We start from the raw sequence: 17,445 nt of genomic DNA, 5'->3' as shown, positions 1-17,445 counted from the left end.
AAATACGACAATGAAACTTGGCGATATTAAAGACAGTAAAGAGAACTGGGGGTTTGTGAAGAAGCAAAATGGTTCGGGGTTCGCGAAGAGTGCACAGTTAGACGCGAAACGTTTGGGAGCGCATTTTTCCTCTCTGCTAAACCAAAACAGTAGTGTATCTACCCTAAGTTTTGTACTGCCCTTCGTGAATATACGGGAATTGGATTGCGAAATTACGGCGGTTGAAGTGAAGACCGCACTTAAAAGAACTAAAGATAATAAGGCACCAGGGCCTGACGGCATTCACGCGGAATTTTTTAAACATGCCCCTCCTAACTTTATAGAACAGCTTACAACTCTGGTACGGTCTCTTCGCTGTTTCAGAAGGCTATTATATTCCCACTTTTTAAAAAAGGAGACATAAATGACCAAAATAATTACAGAGGAATTTCCTTTCAGAATGCTATTGCAAAAATATTTACCTCCATTTTGTATCAAAGGTTAACGGCGTGGGTAGAGAGGAAATCGCTTCTAAGTGAGTTCCAGGAGGGATTTAGAAAGGGATACTCTACAATCGACCATATTTTTAGTTTATCTAGCTTATCTCAGTATTACATTTCAAAGAAGAGAAAACTGTATACTTTGTTCGTGGACCTTAAGGCCGCTTTTGACTCTATAATACGAAATTTCTTCAAATTAAGTAATTTAGGTCTTTCAACGAAAATGCTAGAAATAATAAGCAGTCTCTACAAAACTAACGTTGTAGGGGTGTGGGATGGCAGCACTGCCTCAGAATGGCTTCCAACAGAAACGGGTATTAAACAAGGTTCCCTACTTAGCCCATTGCGCTTTTCTCTTTTCCTGGACGATTTGGTGAATCACTTGCCAAAGGGTATTACGTTTGGGGGCATCCATATAAAGATACTTATGTAGTTATCTTAGCAGAAACCCCAAAGCAATTACAGAAAATGATCAACAAACTAGAGGAGCAATGTAGTGACTGGGAGCTTACAATAAATACGAATAAGACAAAAGTACTCATATTCAGGGGCTCAAAAGGTAGATACTGTAGCGATGAAAAGTGGCATTTGTGTGTACAAGATTTGGAGAAGGTTAAGGAATACAAGTATCTAGGTGTATTTGTAACGTACAAGGCATCGTACAATAAAGTTTTGTCAAGTAAGCTTAAACCAGCAAGATACGCTATAAACAGCACCTGGAGAGCTTTTTTGTCTATAAAATACATTCCTCATAGTCATAAGTACAAACTATTTGAAGCAGCTGTACGAACAGTATTGGGCTATGCATCAGAAGTGTGGGGAATTGAATATTAAGAAGAAGTAGAAAAGTTGCTGAGGTACTTTATTAAGAGGCTGTTCAGATTACCGCGTAACACCCCGAATTATATGATTCATCTGGAAACCGGACTCCCAGAATTATATATTGAATTCTTGAAAACACATTTCATATTTGCAGGGTTATATAAATGGGTAATAACCGTCTTCCAAAGGTAATCGCAATGCACTTGCTAGAAACTAGGTCTTAATGTTTCCAAAAGTGGGATGCGCTTGCCAATGAGCACGGTGAACCAATTCTAATAAATGATAACACTTTGTGAAGACCTTGGCACCGCAATATACTAGCTAAAATAGATGCAGTGAAAAGGGAACATTTTCTGTTAAAAGCTCAAGCTAGCCAAGTAAGACGAACTTACCCCGTCCTCGAACATAATCTTTGTGAGCTCAATTATTTTAGAGATGAATTTACAATATATGCGATCAGCAATTTGTTTCGCGTAAGAGGAGAACTACTGAGACTAAATTATGAACCTCATTTTGAGCATCCAGATAATCGCTGTCCAATTTGCCAATCAGGAAACAAAGTAAACGTTTTACACTTTCTGGGTAGTTGTCCCGTACTTATGGAATATAGAATATTATTTTTTAAAAAAGTGTATTAACACACCAAGGGATTAATGAATACCTAAATGGTAAAAACTGGATCACGCTGAATCAGTACGTTAAATCAACGTTAAAATAAAGGAAGCAAATTTTAGAAGAGGAATTCTGAAACTTATATTTAAGAAACATTTTATTATATAATGTACAGATAAACTTACTACAAGTACTTATAAACTGACGGCACCTCGCCAAATTTTAGTTATAAAAATTTTTATATTGTAATCAACTTTAAAAAAAAAAGATTCTGTTTAATAAAACAAATTACTACTACTACTACTACTTCATTAAAAATACAAACAGATAAAACCAATTAGTGTTTATTCATTAAAAATACAAAAGATAAAACTAATTAGTGTACCTTTTGTACTTTTCTTTGTTTATTCAATAAAAATGCAAACATTATATCACAAAGCGTTTCTCAATGCAATAGCACAATTAAGCTGTGCAAATATAAACGAATCACATGGAAATTTTATTTTGAAAACAGCCAAATATTTTGTTTGTGCTCATTTCCTGAAATCTCGGAGTTTCTAATTATTTTTTATTCACACAATCTACTAATGGAGTCGGCATAAAACATGTAGGTCCCGTCCGGCCAATTTGTAGGGAAAATCAAGAGGAGCACGACGCAAATTGGAAGAGAAGCTCGGCCTTAGATCTCTTCGGAGCTTATCGCGCCTTACATTTATTATTATTTTGTTTAATCCACTAATGTATAAATAACACCTACAGATTTTTGATTCCATTAGGCACTTGTAATGGTCCCCGGCGAATAAGCCTGCGAGTGACCCAGCGTACTGGTATTACTTGTCTTTTAAAAAAAAAATTATCACATGCGATAACAGAATCAAAGTTCGACCCGTTGATGGCGCTGTTCTCTTGTGTCCATAATGAAAAGTTAGTATACAAAAAGCTTAACAATTTATAACATCTTCCACATCGCGATAGATGACATCTGTTACAATGGAAAGCTTAACTTCCGGCCTCTGAAGGGTATAAAAGGGCCCACGCGCCTACAGTTAGCTCTTTTTTGGACCTCTCTACCTACTGTGTGCAAGCGAGTCACCGAAGTGTTGAAATAGTTAGTAGCAGATCATCAGCGGAAAAATCCCCGAGTTCTCTTTTTGGAAGACCTGTATCAAACCCGTATTGCGTAGTACCAAGCGATTGGCATTCTTCACCAGCTGCCAAGCCCAGGCCTAATAGCCTACAGAATGCCCAGTGCCAAAAAAAAAACATATACGTGCGAAGCAGGATCTCCAGATTGTCATCCACCAACAGAAACTGACGGCACTATCCACTGGGTCAGCTTTATTTTTCTGATCCGGTGACAAACAAAAAATACCACATCCATCTCCAGCTTTGGTTTCCAGCATCTGCATCGGCTCAGCTGGAACGCTGGCGCACTAGTGTGGAGGTGGACAGTTCAGCTGAGAAGCATAAAATCTTGTGGAAGACCGGAACGTAAGTCCGCTTGGCGGAATGACTCCCATTCGGTAGCTTTAGCATCCAAGGAGCCACATTCCCAACCAAAAGTTACAACGCTACACGAACGCGCATACCAGGCTTGAATAGTTAATATTTTGATGAATATTAGCAACACTAAGGGATACTATCATCTCAAAGCCAACACTAAGCTGTGAATTGTATGCACATCAACAAATCACTCATTATGTCTATACTTATGGCCATACAAGCAGCGGAGAGAAAACGCACAAACACATGCATATATCTTATCTGAGATGCGCTCAAAAGTAAGCAATAATTTGTGCAAGTATCAGTCACATATACACGCGCATATGAGAGGCTATAGGCGTGCATCTGTAGCTATAGCTGATAAGTTTATAGCTGATAAATAAGTAGTAGATTCTAGAAATAGAAACGCCTAGAAGTATGCGAGCGACACTGCACAGGGTATGAAAGAGTGCCTGCTGAGCAATCAGAAAATCAGCTTGATTTAAGTAAGCTATCAGTTGCGAAGTATAAGTGTTATTGCGACGGCCATTTTGCATTATTGAATAGTAGAGTTATTTATTCAACAGTTTAGTGATTCGAACGTTAGTAGATGGTTGCAAATAAGAGGAATTGCCCTAAATTCGTTACAATTGGTGTCAGAAGAGGAATTGTTGAATAAATTCCGAAGATTGCGAAAACAACTGTGACATGGCAAAGTTGAGTGAATTGAGGATCCAGCAACTGAAGAAGGAGTTGGAGAGCCGTGGATTGAATACAACCGGCAATAAGATCGAACTCCAAGCACGGCTACGAGAGGTAATGGAGTTGGAAGGAATTAATCTGGATGATGATGTCTTTCATCCTGATGAGGACGAGACAACAACAAAAATTGAAGAGAAGAACTAATGCCATATTGGCTTTGTTATCACAGATACCGGCAAAAATGGAAACACAGGAAACACGCATAACAGAAATGTCATCACAAATATCCACAAATATGGCATCCCAACTGGAATCACAGGAGACACGTATAGCATCTCAACTGGAATCGCAGGAGAACCGTATAACATCGAAGAATGAAGCACAAGAGGCACGAATATCCGAAATGTGGGCACAAATTTCAGCGCAGATCTCTGCACAACTGGAAGAGCAAGAAGGATGTATTTCTTCGAAGATGGAGGCGCAGGACACAAAAATTTTGCAACTCGAGAACAAAATCGATGCCCGGATTGAAACATTGAGAGGTCCTATACAGGAATTGCAATTAAATCGCCCAGCATTTTCAGCGAGTAATACGAAGGCAAAAACTCCATCTTTTGATGGTTCTGTTCCTTTCCAGGTCTTTAAGCTACAGTTTGCGAAGACTGCAACAGTGAACAACTGGAATGCTGAAGATTTTATTTTTTATTTTTTAATCAAACTGAATTCCAGCGCCTCTACAATTGCCGCCTTTTATACTCTTTGATTTCAACCTTCGCATCTTCTAGGTGCTTCCAGAATCTACTAGTCCAGCAGCTCTCAAACTTCTCAGCTGTAACTACAATTGCACAATTTTATACATCTTCTAGGCGCTTCCAGAATCTACTAGTCCAGTAGCTCTCAAGCTTCTCAGCTGTAACTACAATTGCACAATTTTATAGTTTTTCTCATTGCATACTTATAGGAGTATCTCAGATATATGTATGTGTTCGTGCATTGACTCTCCGCTGTTCGTATACGTACATGGTACATATGTGTAGACGCAATTATTGTTTCGTTTATGTATATACATAATGATTGATCTATGGATGTGAATTCACGTCACTGCTTAGCATCGGCTTAGAGACGATAGCATCACCCCTTAGTTTTGCTAATATTCGTAACACTGCCCTCCACCTAAGTCTAATCGTCCCGATCAGACAAATCTCTTGATATAAACGCTGCCAGCATCTCCAAATGTACCACTCTTCTACTCCGTGGTTTCCCAATGGTTTGTATGCGGTAGATGGTGTCACTGATCTTCTTCACAACTTTGTACGGGCCTTCCCAACTGCACCGAAATTTGGATGGAACACCTTTCCGCCGGTGAGGGTTGTATAACAGTACCAAATCTCCCTCCAAGAAACCTTTCGAATTATTGTTCTCATGGTACCTGTGTTTCATCGTACTACTCAATACCCTGGTTCGTTCATTCACGCTCTGTTGTTTGGCCGATGACCTACTTCATAGAGCTTGCGCTGGATGGATTTGCTTTGCATAATCAGTATTGTTCCCACGTTTCCCCAAAGTAGTGCGCTCTGGCTTGAAAGTACCCTCGCATCTTTCTCGGAAATTCGTTGCTTCGTTTTCCTGCGTCTTTTAGGTTTTGTCAATGCCAGAGTTTCTCTCGCAGGTACTTTTGATTTTGATTTATTTGGCCCATTCGGTCTATCAACCTTTGCCTTTGACTTTCGTGGTCTTTGTTGAGTCTTTTCCGCAAGTACCCGATTACTGCTGAACCCTTTTTCCAAACTAAAGTTAAGTGGTATGTCCTGGTTCTTATAGCGCATAATTTTTCTCCGCATATCGATCCTGATGTCATGGTCAACCAAGAAGTCCACTCCCAATATGACTTCATCAACGATCTCCGCCACAACGAATTTGTGTAGAACCATGACTTTTCCAATTAATACCTCACATACCACTTCGCCTTGGACTTGATTATACTCGCCTGTGACCGCACGCAACCTTGCTCCAGGTAATGACTTTACTCTCCTGTAGACCAAATCAAATCGAATCAAGGAATGAGATGCCCCCGTATCTACAGTCAGTACACGCTCTTTACCATCCACATTCCCTCTGATGGTACGACTGCTTGATTTCCTTCCAATCTGCGACACAGATATCACAGGACATTCAATAGCCGGGGCAAGTTTTCGTTCTTTACATCCGACACGCTCTTGCTCATTTCCTCCAGCTTTGTGTTTACGGCCACCCCCATTGTTGGAACTACTAGGATCAAGATCGCAATGAAGGGCAATGTGACCGGACTTCCCGCATTTGAAACATTTGATAACTTTTTCCCTTCGCTTTTGCGATCCTTTCAGCGCTTCCAATATTATGTCTACCCAATCTGATCTTTCCACTTCCACACGATGAGCTTTGTATGCTGGTTTACTCAATAGTGAGGCCGTTTCCTGAGTCAATGCCTGTGATACCGTTTCAGCAAATGTCAGCTTTGGGTTTGCGTATGTAGCTCGCTTCGTTTCCACGTCCCGTATGCCATTTATAAAACTCTGGATTTTTACCTCTCGGTGTATCCCACGGGTGCGTCCGCATTTGCGAGATGAGCTAACCTTTCAATATCCGAGGCAAACTCCTGCAAAGTCTCATTAGCTTTTTGGTGACGGTTTTGCAACTCAATTTGGAATATCTGTTTCCTATGCTCACTTTCGTAACGTCTCTCTAAAGCGCTCATCAATGTTTCGTAGTTGTTCCGCTCGTACTCTAGGATGGTCTGTAAGATTTCCTCAGCTGGTCCTTTTAAAGCTACGAACAATGCAGCGACTTTATCTTCAGCATTCCAGTTGTTCACTGCTGCGGTCTTCTCAAACTGTAGCTTAAAGACCTGGAAAGGAACAGAACCGTCAAAGGATGGTGTTTTTACCTTTGCATTACTCGTTGAAACTGCTGGGCGATTCAGTTGCAACTGCTTGATACATCCTCTCAAAGCATCCACTTCGGCCTCGATTTTTTCTTCAAACTGTAAAATGTTTGTATCTTGCGCCTCCAACTTCGAAGAAATACGTCCTTCTTGCTCTTCCAGTTGAGCAGAGATCTGCGATGATATCTGTGCTGAAATTTGCGCCGACATTTCGCATATCCGTGCCTCTTCTGCTTCAATCTTCGCTGTTATACCGTTCTCCTGCGATTCCAGCTGAGATGACATTTACGACGACATTTCGGATGTACGCATTTCTTGTGCTTCCATCTTCGATGTAATATGTGTCGACATTTCTGACATACGCGTTTCTTGTGCTTCAATCTTCGATGTTATTCGTGTCTCTTGGGATTCCATCTGTGATGACATATACGTTTTCTGTTCTTCTAGTTGGGATGACATTGTCGATGTTTGAGCAGATATTGCAGCCAAAATCATATTCAAGTCTGTGCTCGTAAGTGTCTGCGATGTTTCGTTTTTCTCTTCAATTTTTGTTGTTGTCTCGTCCCCATCAGGATAAAATACATACTCGTCCACATCAATTCCTTCTGCTTCCATTGCCTCTCGTAGCCGTGCCTGAAGTTCGAGTTTAACGCCGCTTTTATTCAATTCACGTCTCTCCAACTCCTTCTTCAGTTGCTGGATCTTCAATTAACTGAACTTTGCCGTGTCCTTGATGTCCTTCGGAATTTATTCAACAATTCCTCTTCTGACACCAATTGCAACGAATTTGCTGCAAATCCTCTTATTTGCAATCCTCTGCTAAGTTCGAATCACTAAACTGTTGAATAAATAACTCCAATTTGTAATAATGCAAAATGGCCTTTGTTTAAAGTACTTCACAATAACACTCAAACTGTGCAACGAATAGCTTAATAACCAAACTGATAGCTTAAATGAAACTGACTTTCAAAATAATACTGCTATTGCTCGCTAGATATCGTCCTAGTCGTAACTGCTTGACAACTCAAATCAAACTGAATTCCAGCGCCTCTACAATTGTCGCCTTTTATACTCTTTGATTTCAACCTTCGCATCTCCTAGGTGCTTCCAGAATCTACTAGTAAAGCAGCTCTCAAACTTCTCAGCTGTAACTACAATTGCACAATTTTATACATCTTCTAGGCGCTTCCAGAATCTACTAGTCCAGTAGCTCTCAAACTTCTCAGCTGTAACTACAATTGCACAATTTTATAGTTTTTCTCATTGCATACTTATAGGAGTATCTCAGATATATGCATGTGTTTGTGCATTGACTCTCCGCTGTTCGTATACGTACATGGTACATATGTGTAGACGCAATTATTGTTTCGTTTATGTAGATACATAATGATTGATCTATGGATGTGAATTCACGTCACTGCTTAGCATCGGCTTAGAGACGATAACATCACCCTTAGTTTTGCTAATATTCGTAAAATACCATTTCATTTTCATGAAAGGTATAAAAATAGGTAGGTACTTTGTGTGAGGATGCAAAGTTTCAGGTTTTTGTGGTCTGCGTGTAAAACCTATGACTACGAATCACGTATTTAAAAAATATATGAAGTAAACGTAACTATTTGATGAAACTTGATGAATTTTGAAGCTTCTATCCGTAAAAAAGGGGCAAAAATGACAGTTTATATGAAGTATATAATATATATACCACCTATCTCAATGATTTTTGCAGACAAAAATATATGCTATATACGTACGCATTTGGTGAAATTTGAAGCTTCTAGCTGTAAAAATGGGGCTAAAATTGCGAAAATATATATGTATATATACTATATATATATGCTATATATACTATATATACCACGGATCTGTATGATTTTTTCGGACAACAATATATGCTATATGCGTAAGCATTCGTTGAAATTTGAAGCCTCTAGCTCTTAAAATAGGGCACTAATTACGAAAAGTTTCTTATCTGAACAATCGGTTGTGGGGGATATATACGACCGATCTCATCAATTTTTTCAGGTCACAATATGTGCAACATACGAATTTATATGGTGAAGTTTGAAGCTTCAATCTGTTAAATTGAGTAAGATATGACAAAAATCCTCCTTTTCTGAAAAATCGGTTGTATGGAGGATATATGCTATAGTGGTCCGATCCGGCAGGTTCCGACAAATGTCTAATCGGACACCCAAATACACCCGCTCACCAAATTTTATCAAGATATCTCAAAAATTGAGGGACTAGTTTGCATACAAACAGACAGACGGACAGACGGACATGGCTAAATCAACTCAGCTCTTCAACCTGATGATTTCGGTATACTTAATGATGGGTCTATCTATTTTCCTTTAAGGACTTACAATTTTGGGTTTCGTGACGAAATTAATATATCATTTCATTTTCATGAAAGGTATAATAATTGGAAGCATTAAATCGAACGATGCAAGATTTACGTGCAAACCGAAGGCTTTTTGGTGGTGCTTTAATTTTATTGTCAGGTGACTTTCAACAAACATTGCCCGTTATTCCACGATCAACACCGGCAGATGAGATCAATGCAGGTTTGAAGTCTTCCCTTTTGTGGCGATACGTGAAAAAATTTACATTACACATAAACATGCGTGTTCAGTTGCACAATGATCAGTCTGCAGAGCAGTTCTCGAAGCAATTGTTAGTGATCGGATATGGCAAAATTCCAATCGACAAAACAAATGGTTTGATTACATTGCCAAACAATTTTTGTACAATTATCCAATCGAAAGAAGAATTAATTGAACGAGCGTTCCCAAATGTTGTTCAAAATTACATGAATCACGATTGGTTGAGAGAATACTGGAGCAATACTGGCACCAAAAAATGTACATGTCAATGAAATCAATCATCACATTCTGAAAAAATTGTCAGGTGTGGTGACAACATACAACATAAGCTCTTATAAAACAAAAACTTGTACGGAAATATCAATTTAAAATGCTTTTTAAACCTGTTATATTTTTTATCAAAATAGGGGTTTATCCATAAAATGGTTACAATTTTTCACGAGTATTTCACCAAAAAATTTCATAGCTATAACGGGCAATGTGATTTGAATAATAATATTTAGTTTATATAGCTTTAGGCTGTGTGTGAGTTCAGCTAAATTTCTGCCTAAATAGAGAAAGAACCTAAACCACTGGAAACCGTCGGTAAGCCAGTGCCAAATTAAAATTTAGAATTTTTATGAGCATACTTTTCAACTTAAATTCAAATGTCAAATTTCTAAAACAAAAATATTGATTTTTCAATATTGTATATGCAAATAAATTGTCCATTCAATTTAAGTAACGCATAGATCATAGAGCGATGATCCCTGCTGGGATTAAGGCCCGATCGATTGTACGTGATGGTGAGCTCAAATTTATTCAGGCTTATGTTGGCGACACAAGAATTGGATCCTTCTGAATTATGGGCCACAACCTGAACATATTTGGCAACCAAGTGCACTAGTTGGCCCAAAGAAGTTATTGGAGGCGTACCAACATCCCAGTATTGAATTGGAGATTGTGGAAAAGGTTATTGTGCACGTGCTCCACTATGTACGAAAAAAAGCCTCATAAAACGGAGCCACTGCATTTTATTGAACTGCTATCTTGGGATAGGTACTTACCGCAGAACCTATTGACCTCTGTTCTTTTTAAGCGTGAAAGCGCATCAAAAATACCAAATTTCCGGTATTGTTATTATTTTCTTAACAGAAATAAACAATTTAGGATTTCACATCAACTCGCACAGTTTTGACAGCTTTTTCCTAAATTATTGCAGTGCTGGAAAGTTCCAGTGGAATATTAGTTTAGGTACCTAAAATTTAGGCGAATTCGCACCCAGCCTTAACTTAAATTTAGATATTTGTATTTCTTTTGTGTCAAATTCTTGAAATCTAGAAGGTAAAGTTTTTGCTTATTTGAATTAACGCGCCACGAAAGTTTTCTTGCTTTACTTTAAACTTAACAAGCGACGAAAAAAGTCTCAAACTAAGGCCTGTTTCATTGCGAACCTGCCTACATATATTTTTCAGTATGGAAGTATTGGTTACTGCAGCGCATTGCCTAAAAAAATTTTATTTGAAGGACATCACTGTGTTGGCTGGTGCGACCCTGTTATATAAAAAAGATACACAGGTGCGCAATGTGGACCGTGTACTATATCCATTTAGGAACAGAACCAGAGTGGACGTTGAAGTGATTGGACGGTTTAATTATAACTCCTGGATTCGATCTTTCAAAGCATCCATCTTGGCCTTAATTTTATGTGTCGGTCACTAAATGCCTCCATCTGCGATGAGACCTTTTTTCTTGTGCCTCCAGCTTTGATGAGAGATGCTCTTCTTGTGCTTCGAGTTGTATTGTTATGCGTGTCTCTTGTTTTTTCAATTATTCTGCAATCTGTGACACCATGTATGTTTTCTGTACATCCAATTGAGATGGCATATATGTAGTTATTTTGGTCTTCCAGTTGAGATGGCATTTGCTAGGGTCGTATTAAAGTGGCAGACACACTACAGCAAACAACAATATTATATATTAAATAATTGATACCTCATTTATTGGCAATTTATTACCGCAAAAAAATATTTATAACCAGATGCAGCGGTTCCGAGTAAAATGTACTTCGTGAAAACCCGACGTACAGCTTCCGAACGGCTTGAATAGTTAATATTACATTTATTGAGCTCTGTGAAGTTGGCACCTCCATTTGAGAGTAATTAAAAAAACCAAAAGCCATTCGTTTGTCCACGTTTGTCCAGGAAAATTTTTCGTTTGTCCACCTTTTGTTAAAAAGTTATAACAAAGATGTTTAATTTTTTCGAAAAAATTTTTTCTTGCAAATGGAGGTGCCAACTTCACAGAGCTCATTTATTGGCAATTTATTACCGCAAAAAAAGTTTATAGCTGAGCCGGTTTCGAGAAAAGTGACAGGATATTGATTATGTCAGCCCACCTAACTTCGGCGACCACCGTGGTGTGACGGTAGCGTGCTCCGCCTACCACACCGAATGCCCTGGGTTCACACCCCGGGCAAAGCAACATCAAAATTTTAGAAATAAGGTTTTTCAATTAGAAGAAAATTTTTCTAAACGTGGTCGCCCCTAGGCAGTGTTTGGCAAGCACTCCCAGTGCATTTCTGCCATGAAAAGCTCTCAGTGAAAACTCATATGCCTCGCAGATGCCGTTTGGAGTCGGCATAAAACAAGTAGGTCCCGTCCCGCCAATTTGTAGGAAAAATTAAAAAAAGGAGCATGACGTAAATTGGAGTAGAAGCTCGGCGCAAAATCTCTTCGGAGGTTATCGCGCCTTACATTTATTTATTTATTTACTTAACTTCGAGAAATGTTACTGCTCAAAACTTGGTGCACTGCTCCCAACTCTGGCTTTGTGACGGTATAAAATATACAAGTTAGCAGTTTGGAAACAGATAAAACTAATTAGTGTACCTTTTTCACTTTTCTGTATTTATTCAATAAAAATGCAAACATTATATCACAAAGCGTTTCTCAATTCAATAGCACAATTAAGCTGTTCAAATATAAACGAATCATAGGGAAATTTTATTTTGAAAACAGCCAAATATTTGATTTGTGCCCATTTCCTGAAATCTAGAAGTTTCTACTTATTTTTTATTCACGCAATCCACTAATGTATAAATAGCGCCCACAAGACCGTCTAGATTTTTGACTCCATTTGGCACTTGTAATTGTAATTGTATTGTTATAATAATAAAAAAGTAAAACTTGGTTACCCGTATTGCCCCAACGATAATTATTTTTTTTTTTTTTTACAAAGTTACCTTAGTATTTACAAAGACTGATCGAAGAATAAAGACGTTGCAGGGACGAAAAAAAGTGTGAAGCAAGCTTCACAAAACCTCTAGTAGGTCACATCGACCACTTACCACAGCAGAATTTATTAAACTACCACTGTCTGTATTTATTATTTAACGATTATTTGTACACTTTTAATTCAGCTATGTGTTCAGAATTTATACTTTTACACTCTAAAACTACAATCAGTGTATTTTGTGTGGTTAGATTATGTTAAAAATTGTGTTAAAGTTTTTGTTGTGGTGGAAGTGGCCTACTAGAATTTTGTGAATCTCCGCCGCTTTCCACCGAAGTTCGCGCATGGAACATCTTTATTCTTCGATCAGTCTTTGGTATTTATACAAAATTATTTTAATTAATTCTTGTGAGCTACCTACATTACATATTTACATTAATACGTACTTACATACTAAATGTACAAAATATGAACTGCGTAGATACATATATGAAGTTCGGTGGGAAACGCAAGCTCAGCGCTAATGACATTAGCAGAATAAGACAAAAGTACTCATATTCAGGGGCTCAAAAGGTAGATACTGTAGCGATGAAAAGTGGCATTTGTGTGTACAAGAGTTGGAGAAGGTTAAGGAATACAAGTATCTAGGTGTATTTGTAACGTACAAGGCATCGTACAATAAAGTTTTGTCAAGTAAGCTTAAACCAGCAAGATACGCTATAAACAGCACCTGGAGAGCTTTTTTGTCTATAAAATACATTCCTCATAGTCATAAGTACAAACTATTTGAAGCAGCTGTACGAACAGTATTGGGCTATGCATCAGAAGTGTGGGGAATTGAATATTAAGAAGAAGTAGAAAAGTTGCTGAGGTACTTTATTAAGAGGCTGTTCAGATTACCGCGTAACACCCCGAATTATATGATTCATCTGGAAACCGGACTCCCAGAATTATATATTGAATTCTTGAAAACACATTTCATATTTGCAGGGTTATATAAATGGGTAATAACCGTCTTCCAAAGGTAATCGCAATGCACTTGCTAGAAACTAGGTCTTAATATTTCCAAAAGTGGGATGCGCTTGCCAATGAGCACGGTGAACCAATTCTAATAAATGATAACACTTTGTGAAGACCTTGGCACCGCAATATACTAGCTAAAATAGATGCAGTGAAAAGGGAACATTTTCTGTTAAAAGCTCAAGCTAGCCAAGTAAGACGAACTTACCCCGTCCTCGAACATAATCTTTGTGAGCTCAATTATTTTAGAGATGAATTTACAATATATGCGATCAGCAATTTGTTTCGCGTAAGAGGAGACTAAATTATGAACCTCATCTTGAGCATCCAGATAATCGCTGTCCAATTTGCCAATCAGGAAACGAAGAAAACGTTTTACACTTTCTAGGTAGTTGTCCCGTACTTATGGAATATAGAATATTATTTTTTAAAAAAAGTGTATTAACACACCAAGGGATTAATGAATACCTAAATGGTAAAGACTGGATCACACTGAATCAGTACGTTAAATCAGCATTAAAATAAAGGAAGCAAATTTTAGAAGAGGAATTCTGAAACTTATATTTAAGAAATATTTTATTATATAATGTACAGAAAAACTTACTACAAGTACTTATAAACTGACGGCACCTCGCCAAAGTTTAGTTATAAAAAATTTTATATTGTAATCAACTTAAAAAAAAAAAAGATTCTGTTTAATAAAACAAATTACTACTACTACTACTACTTCATTAAAAATACAAACAGATAAAACCAATTAGTGTTTATTCATTAAAAATACAAACAGATAAAACTAATTAGTGTTTATTCATTACAAATACAAACAGATAAAACTAATTAGTGTACCTTCTGTAATTTTCTTTGTTTATTCAATAAAAATACAAACATTATATCACATAGCGTTTCTCAATGCAATAGCACAATTAAGCTGTGCAAATATAAACGAAACACATGGAAATTTTATTTTGAAAACAGCCAAATATTTTGTTTGTGCTCATTTCCTGAAATCTAGGAGTTTCTAATTATTTTTTATTTACACAATCTACTAATGGAGTCGGCATAAAACATGTAGGTCCCGTCCGGCCAATTTGTAGGGAGAATCAAGAGGAGCAGGACGCAAATTGGAAGAGAATCTCGGCCTTAGATCTCTTCGGAGCTTATCGCGCCTTACATTTATTATTTTTTTTGTTTAATCCACTAATGTATAAATAACACCTACAAGACCGTCTAGATTTTTGATTCCATTAGGCACTTGTAATGGTCCCCGGCGAATAAGCCTGCGAATGACCCAGCGTACTGGTATTACTTGTCTTTTAAAAAAAAAAATTATCACATGCGATAACAGAATCAAAGTTCGACCCGTTGATGGCGCTGTTGTCTTGTGTCCATAATGAAAAGTTAGTATACAAAAAGCTAAACAATTTATAACATCTTCCACATCGCGATAGATGGCATCTGTTATAATGGAAAGCTTAACTTCCGGTCTCTGAAGGGTATAAAAGGGCCCACGCGCCTACAGTTAGCTCTTTTTTGGACATCTCTACCTACTGTGTGCAAGAGAGTCACCGAAGTGTTGAAATAGTTAGTAGAAGATCACCAGCGGAAAAATCCCCGAGTTCTCTTTTTGGAAGACCTGTATCAAAACCGTATTGCGTAGTACCAAGCGATTGGCATTCTTCACCAGCTTTCTTGCCAAGCCCAGGCCTAATAGCCTACAGAGTGCCCAGTGGCAAGAAAAAACATATACGTGCGAAGCACGATCTCCAGATTGCCATCCACCAACAGAAACTGACGGCACTATCCACTGGGTCAGCTTTATTTTTCTTCATCCATCTCCAGCTTTGGTTGCCAGCATCTGCATCTTTATTAATAATTATTAAAATATTATTAAATATATACGTGCGAAGCACGATCTCCAGATTGCCATCCACCAACAGAAACTGACGGCACTATCCACTGGGTCAGCTTTATTTTTCTTCATCCATCTCCAGCTTTGGTTGCCAGCATCTGCATCTTTATTAATAATTATTAAAATATTATTAAATATTTACGCGCACATTTCATTGTGTAAACGCGGTATACTCAAAGGAATGCAACCTTGCAGACATTACAGCAGGCATTTTCATCAGAAATCGCCCACATCAGCAAGTAAAGGCGTTTTGGTTTTGATTTTTCAGTTAATCTTGGCATTTTTTAATTTGTATAACAATCAAAAAAAAATTTGTTTGGCAATAATACAGCTGATAAACAATCAAGTTTACCAAGAGTATTACTAGGTGCGTGCATATAACAGCGTGTGTAAATGGATATAATTTTACACCTTATAAGTTGATATGCTTTCATGAGTCCCCCTAATAAAAAAAGCACCAACATATCCATACCAACTGAAAAGAGATGCACCACTGCGTAACATTTTATTATTACGTATAAATAAATAAAAAAATTTGCAATACAATAATAATATTGCGACTATAAACTGAGATATAACCTATCCTATGTCTCAAGTTAGATTAAACTACACATAGGGTGAAAAACAAATTCAAAATCGGTTCAGTAGTTTAGGAGTCCATCGCAGCCGAAAATGTTGTGACACGTGTTTTTATATATTAAGATATAGATTTTTATTTTTCACACTTCACTATAATATTAAAACGAAATGCAGATTTTCGTTGCTTTTGAAATTCGGCTTAAAAGTGCACATGGAACAATTAAGACTCTCCTGAATTAAAAAAAATGTCATAGTACCTCTAAATCCCGGACCCCCTCAGAAATTTTTTATTCACACAATCCACCAATGCATAAATAGCGCCTACAAAACTGTAACGTAGCAAAATGCTACGTCACAATAACCTACTCACAGCCCTAACATTAAATATATACATACCCTAACACTAAATATATACATACCCTACGTTCGCCTTGCACAGCGAACAACCATCCGCACATAATATGCCAATTAAATATACATACCCTACGATCGCCTTGCACAGCGAACAACCACCCGCACTTGGTGTGCCAAGTACCAACAGTGAACAACCAAAGATACTCAGCACACGTGGTACTGATTATTTGACGTGCATTTTTCATTCGCTATCATAACGAGGAGTTATTGATGAGCTGAATTCTTAACAATTTTATACGCTGCGAAGTATATAATGGCAAACGCCATCACCTACTGCATACTTAACTTAGGTAAGTAAGGCCAAGGCAAACTTACAATGGTAGGTATCAAAGGGTCCTACGGTGAACGGGGCAGACTCTCAGCGAACCCATCGGGCTCACGGATCTCCACCCCACCCACCTATGGGAAACCAACCTTTTGCACAACGTCCCACGGGGTAGGAGGGGATACGCTCCCTTTCTGCCTTGAAGGACGGATGGGCACGGGTAGTTCCCCCAAGGCGCGTCCAGGACCAGTCCTAGGCTGCACTTGAGGGACATGCCAGGCCCAATAAATATCAATACGGGTGGCATTTGTCGCGGACAGTTCACCCAGGGTTGCCGAGGATCATCTCGCTCCCCCGCTCCCTGGTTGAAGTGCCGAGCCATATGCAACGGTGGACTTTGCTACGCCACTCATGGTCTCTAG

General features: G+C 38.1%; 1 protein-coding gene across 6 annotated transcripts in view; it reads right to left on the bottom strand.

Annotated features, from left to right (window-relative positions):
• The window catches only part of M6 (neuronal membrane glycoprotein M6), a 666,904-nt gene that overhangs the window by 538,264 nt on the left and 111,195 nt on the right, over positions 1-17,445 (bottom strand). The gene's annotated exons all lie outside the window — the stretch shown is intronic.

The sequence above is a fragment of the Eurosta solidaginis genome, chromosome 5, assembly GCF_040869045.1.
Source record: "Eurosta solidaginis isolate ZX-2024a chromosome 5, ASM4086904v1, whole genome shotgun sequence".
Lineage (NCBI taxonomy): Eukaryota > Metazoa > Arthropoda > Insecta > Diptera > Tephritidae > Eurosta > Eurosta solidaginis.
Note: the sequence above shows the minus strand (reverse complement) of the source record. Positions and strands in the feature narration are given on the sequence as shown.